Source organism: Pinus tabuliformis, chromosome 7, assembly GCF_031772625.1.
Source record: "Pinus tabuliformis cultivar Carrire ecotype Pingquan chromosome 7, CPIR1, whole genome shotgun sequence".
Classification (NCBI taxonomy): domain Eukaryota; kingdom Viridiplantae; phylum Streptophyta; class Pinopsida; order Pinales; family Pinaceae; genus Pinus; species Pinus tabuliformis.
This window is the reverse complement of record NC_142293.1, coordinates 813229296-813235707: the sequence shown is the minus strand read 5'-3', so window position 1 is coordinate 813235707 and position 6412 is coordinate 813229296. Positions and strand designations below refer to the sequence as shown.

Below are 6412 nucleotides of genomic sequence, written 5' to 3'. Positions count from 1 at the left end.
ATAACTTATCAAATTGCAATCATTTTACACAAGTTTGTGTGGTTCTTTATTCATAAATATCTTTAATTTTCACTAGGATTTTGTCTAGTATCTGAGTATGCCATTTATGTTTTGGAAAACTCTCATTTAATTGAGGGTCTGGAAGGGAAAGTAGTTTTGGAAGGTTCAAGATGTTGAGATGCATAATTGAACACAACATTGGAACTTGTTATTCGTGACCTGAGCAACTTTCCATTTCAAAACACTGTCCTAATATAATTTCTTCGTAATTACAATTGTATCTTCTTCAAATTTGGAAAGAACATGCAAAGTGGTGGGTTTGGGACATGCATTGGTTAGGTAAAATTGTTCAACGATTCTTTAATTGAGTATCTAAAATGTTTTCACTGTCCAAGTAATAAAGTTTTAATATAATATATACTGAATACTGATGTATCATCAATACAACCTTTGGGTAGGCTAAGACCCACTAGGAGGTTTCATGTAAATATTTATTTATTTATTTTTATTTTTTTGTGTTGTTTGGAGCCATGGAAATCCTTTCCCTGATCTAGTAACAACTTGGAACTTTCTTCTTGCAATACGGGTGGTGTGGGTGGTGGCACATCAACTTTCTGAGAACCAGTTAGTCTAGCTAAGACCACAAAACTTACTCCACCGAGTACATTATTTAAACATTAAAGCACAACCACAAAAGTCTTAAACATCAATGGAGTAAATCATTTTTCCAACAAAAACTCAATGCTATTTATAGTTTTCTACCTGAGATTGTTACTTAATCCCATGTGAATAGCCCACGTGGACATGTTCAACAATGTGCAGGGTGGCTTATTTGGGGTTTCAAAGTTGGGATCCATCTTCTTTATTAGACTGGTCAATGTATTGGAGAATGCAATCCCTACAAGGCCTACAACAAACCTAATAACTGCAAATAGGGTACCCATATAAACAAAGGTACCCAGTCTTTCCAAGTCATTAAAGGATCTCTTCTCAAACTTGTGGATGGTAGGGAAACTTAAAAGAAATACTAGGGAGAGTTTGTACTGACATTGTTGTTGATGAAAGAGCCAACAAGTACATCAATACAAAATTGATGATGTAACCAACAAGAAGAGTGGAACACAAAAAGTCCAACTCATTCAAACCAAACTTAGGCATGGATTCCATGTCACCCAGTTAACACGTAGTTTCCCCTAAAAGTTTCTCCATTAGCACCTTGAATGAAAACTCTCGGTCTTCTTCTACTCTTGATACCCAAGCCGATAAAAATGCACCCAACAACCCACATCCTGTCTTTCTCCCATTTTTATTATCCTATGATTGCCCCTCCCACCCCGACGACTTCCCACCTCCTCCTTCTCCACCATTGTTGTTGTTGTTTCCAATGCCAGAACCCTTGCCTCCATCTCCACTATACTTTATACTTGGACATGTTGTTGGTACCCAATTTATAAGATTCCTTAGACTGCATTCATTCCCCTGGTTCTGAAACCTAATGGAACCAAGATTCTAATCCATGCTCTTTGCATAACTTTCCACTAGAAAAGTAGTTGAAATAACATTGGTATTACTATTTTCAGAAAGTTCCCATTCAATAAACCCAAATCATGATTTTTATGGGTTACTCTTGAGGTTTCTACTGACGAGATTGATGGGGCATGGAAGCACATCATAAACTCTAATGACATATCCAAAACATCCCCAACCAAGAATAAGAATGACAACATTAAAATTACGGATACGAAGAAACAATACAGTTGGTTGATCATAGAGCTTTCATTAACTAATAAATCTTGACAAGATATAAAGATTTGATAGAAAACTAGTAAAACTTCAACAAAGAAGAAAAATGTAATTCTAAAACAAACCACTAGTTCCACATAAAAACAACACAAACAAAGAATATTCACCTTTAGTGGGCATCACAATCAGAGACATTCAAAGAAAAATAGGGAAAGCAATCGATCTTTACAACAAATGAAATAAACTTGCACTCTTCACCAAAATCAACAAATATTGAGTAACAACCTATGAAGGTTTGAATTCTGACTTCGAAAAGCCTCAGAATCCGACAAATTCAAGGAGAAATAGAAAAAGAAATAAATCTTTATAAAAGCAAAAATATAACCGCAGAATCTCACAAAAAAAAAAACCAATAACAAAGGGTCTACCTTGCATGAGGCCCACCTAGAATCTCTAATGAATTGTTAAACCTACCTCATGGAGGCAATTTTTTCTACAGTAGTTGAGGTATTTCTATTGTGAGTTGGCCTGAAGGAAGATACTCCCCTGTTGTGAGATAAAAATGGGTAGCAACAACACCTCCTTCACTCACCTAGATGGGAGTTCTGGGTATAAATGCTGCAGAAGTTGGACCAACATCTTAACCACCATAATTTTATTCAACAACCCAACCAGTTCAAGATAAGTACCCAATGAGAGAAAAGTATGCAGTTGTTGATTATGTTTATTAAATTCCATATCCTCCAGATTCAGAGGTTCGTGAAACCCATGTTATGTTTTTAGTGATCCCAAAGAGGAGGAGACATATGTTCTAGATGCTTCATAAAATTTTATAGATATAGACCTCCAGATGGATTATTACATTTTAGGGATTATAGGCATGGATAAACCAGTCAATGTACCTTCTATGAAAACAACTCTGCAATCTACTCTCATCAAACATATGGTTTCATTGCTCATGGAGGTCGTCTTTTTTTTTTAGTAGCAGAGTTATTTCTATGGTGAGTTGGCCTTAAGGAATATACTCCCCTATTGTGAGATAACAATGGGTAGAAACAAAACCTCCTTCAATCACCTAGATGGGAGTTCAAGGTACAAATTTTGCAGAAGTTGGACCAACAACTTACCCACCATCATTTCATTCAACATCCCGACCAGTTCAATATAATACCCAACCAGAGCAAAGTAAGCAACAATTGATTCTGTTTATTCAATTCCATATCCTCTAGTTTAGAGGTTTGTGAGACCCAGATTATGTCTTTAGTGATCCCAAATAGGAGATAGATGTTCTAGATGCTCTGTACAATGTTATAGATATAGACATCTAGACGGATTGTTATAATTTCATGATTATAAGCATGGATAAAACAATAAATGTGACTTATTTGAAGATAATTATGTAATCTACTCTCATCAAACATAAGTGTTTTTCCAGTGTTGTAGTAAGTGTTCTTTGTTATCTCTTGATAATTTTTGTGTTTTTCCCTCCAAATTCCCGAATAACTATAGGATTTGTGCCACCTCGTCCTAGTCAGAGCATCCACAAAATGAAATTTCAAATATAGTCCCAAAACGTTTTAAGAACGAGAGGGGTAGAATTCAGATCATAGATTTGGCATTGATTTTATATTTTCTTTTTATGATTCTTGAATGGAAGAAATTCTCTATCCCAGGCATGCATGGGAAAACAAGGACTCTTCTTTCTGTATTTGTCTTAACTCAGTCATTTGCACCTATGGTAGGAGTCAAGCCAAGTTCTAACTAAAACTCATGCATTAGGCCTAACAAAAACACGTGAATGTCCCTTGAAGTTAAGTTGGATATGGTAGTCGAACTAGGGTGCAGAAAGGAGAAAGGAGGTATTTGTACACGACAAAAAGGAGATAGACTAACACTTGGAGAAAGAAGATAGACGACAATATACAAGAGACCTGTAGGAAATCTCTATAGTGGAGGATTATGAATCTCTACAATGTCGATAAGAAAAACCTCATAATAGAATGCCTATCGGCGTAATTAATAGACATTAATTAATTATTTGCCAATATAGATCATAATAAAAACTAAAATATTTATTTTTATTATACGTTTAATTTTGTCAAAAAATTTAAAATTTATAAAAATTAATTAAATTATAATTTTATTTTAAATTATTATTATTAGTAATTATTAAAAAAATTATATATGATTTAAATAAATACACATAAAAATAAATCTAATAATATTCTTAACCATGGAGATTCACCTACACTTAATCATGGAAATTCTAAATCTATAAACAAACTTTGTTACAATATATGGGTCAACGGTTACTTATCAATACCACATGTCTAAAAAATCATAATTCATTTTATGAAATTTGTTCACATGACATTTTTTTTAATTAATCAATTTAATTAATATGGTATAAAGGGCACAACTACTTTTGAAATAAATCTCAACCTTTAATTTGTGAGTATTACTAAGAATATTCTTGAATATTTTATGAAAGTTAAATCCTTACCATCCATCGAATAATTATTGATAATTAAATTAAAATTATGAAATCACTATTCCAAAATAGACACACATGACTACTAAATTCGGGCGAAAATTATGATGGCAGAATTCGATAGAATGGACAAAATATGAAAAAATGTCAGAAGTTAAATGATTTTTGTTTGTTTGTTTTTTTAAATCTCGACTACCATCGAATATCTGACAACATATATGTACACATCAAATATTTGACAGTTATCCTATCTCGTTGACTATCTGACGGTTTCCTGTAAATCATCCCATCGTCGAATAATCGATCCATGTTCTTTTTCCCTCGAATATCCAACGATGTATCCAATATGAAAATGTGTTGTCCAATTTCCTACAAATGGTAAATAAAATTCATATTAATATCTATAATATATTAATATTAATATTAATATATATATATATATATATATATATATATATATATATATATGTGTGTGTGTGTGTGTGTGTTGGCTTGAGGGGGCTTGACCAAGGTTCAACGTTAATTAGCCAAACAAATCCCTACACTACTAGCCCTTTCAACATCAACCTGTGGAGCGCGGACTGAAGTCTCACCCGAAGTAGTATGGGGGGATGCTGGAACCAAGTTTCTGCACCCTGAGATGGCCGTGATGTTGTTTAATTCCCTCTATCCCTGCCTTCGCGCAGGATGCTTCACTCTAGGGCTTGCAAGACAAACCCTGCGTTCCGTTATTCAATACCTCTGTGAAAGGATACGATCATCCTTTGCGCAGCTCGAGCCTGCTACCCAGGTACTTTCGCACTGCTATGGCAGCATGCCATACAAATTCCCCAATTAATCTAAGTGCCTTGCATATCTTCTCAAACAATTATAGTTATCTCCGCGTAAACAAATATTCGTATATGCGTTCAGTTATTCAATGTAATTGCATTCATTCATGAACCATATAAGCATAATAAAGAAAATTCATACATAACATATCAAGATGCATCAACGGAACAAAGACACAAAAATTACAGAATATATCTCTTTATTAATGTCTTCCAAGTAGTTACAAACTCTGCCACCCTGTGCACACAGCTGTAGGGGCCTGCACACTCAGCTACAGACTTCTACCCTAGGCCTCTGCGCACTTAGCTACAGAGCCTCTACCTACACTACAACCCAAGACTTAGACTTCTTGCTCTAAAGCTATGATTCTCTTCCATCATTCATCATTGTCTCTCAAACTACTTAGAGCTTAGCTCTTTTTATACAATCCCATGGTCTACGGACCATGGGTAGATCTCTTACAACTGAATTTACTTTACAAAACTAAGGGCAGACTACGCTTTATGACCCATAATGCCTTCACGCTCTGTGACCACAAAATGCAGAGTCTTTACAATAATATTACAAAAATTGACTTAAACATGGGCTTTTAGCACCGAAATTGCCCTTGGGGTATCTCGCTCCGAACAGGCTCCCAACACAAACATTATGACCCACCCTTGAGTCACTCAGTAGGGGTAGAGATCTTTACATGAAGCCCATCCAGCTCGACCCTGATGACGCAACTTCAGTTGTGCACTGAGTTGTTTCCTACTTCGCATCTTCGATTGTTTTCTCAGTTACTACCCCTGAGTTTTCAGCCTAAAGTTGTTGTCGCGTCACTTGCAGAGTCACAAACTTACCTTCAATGTTTCCCTTGACTGCATAAGATTCCTCCATCTAGGGCTTTAGTCACGCCTTCAACACTGCTTCCTTGTGTAGCACTGCGTCCACCAGCTTGGCTAACCTCTGTGTTAGCACGACGGTTCGTGTTGTGCCCTTAACTTCATCATAGCATTGTTGGAGTTCACGTGCTTCCGTCTCTAGCCTCTAGATGTTTAGGTCCTCTTGCAAGCTGGTTAGGACCTCAAATGATTGTTCAAACAACTGTGTGTAGTCTACTACTACACTCTCCACTATCGCAACTGCTTTTGTGATAGTGACCACCCGCTGTTCTTTCACCTCTGTTGGTGTTGAAGGCTGAGCCCTCAACTAGAGCTCTATAATCTACAAGTTCAACTCCAACTGAACCTGCGCCATCTCTGTCTGAGTGTTGTGCACCCCTGTGGCCAATTTACGGATGCTGACCTCAACTGGCTCCTCCTCCATAATGGCCAATTCCAAGACCATTCTGTAGGCCTCCTCTAC

General features: G+C 36.1%; 1 pseudogene; it reads right to left on the bottom strand.

The window, feature by feature from the left end:
- Positions 1-491: 491 nt before the first annotated feature.
- Positions 492-5944, bottom strand: LOC149250064 (protein RETICULATA-RELATED 3, chloroplastic pseudogene; annotated as a pseudogene).
- Between the last annotated feature and the right edge of the window lie 468 nt (positions 5945-6412).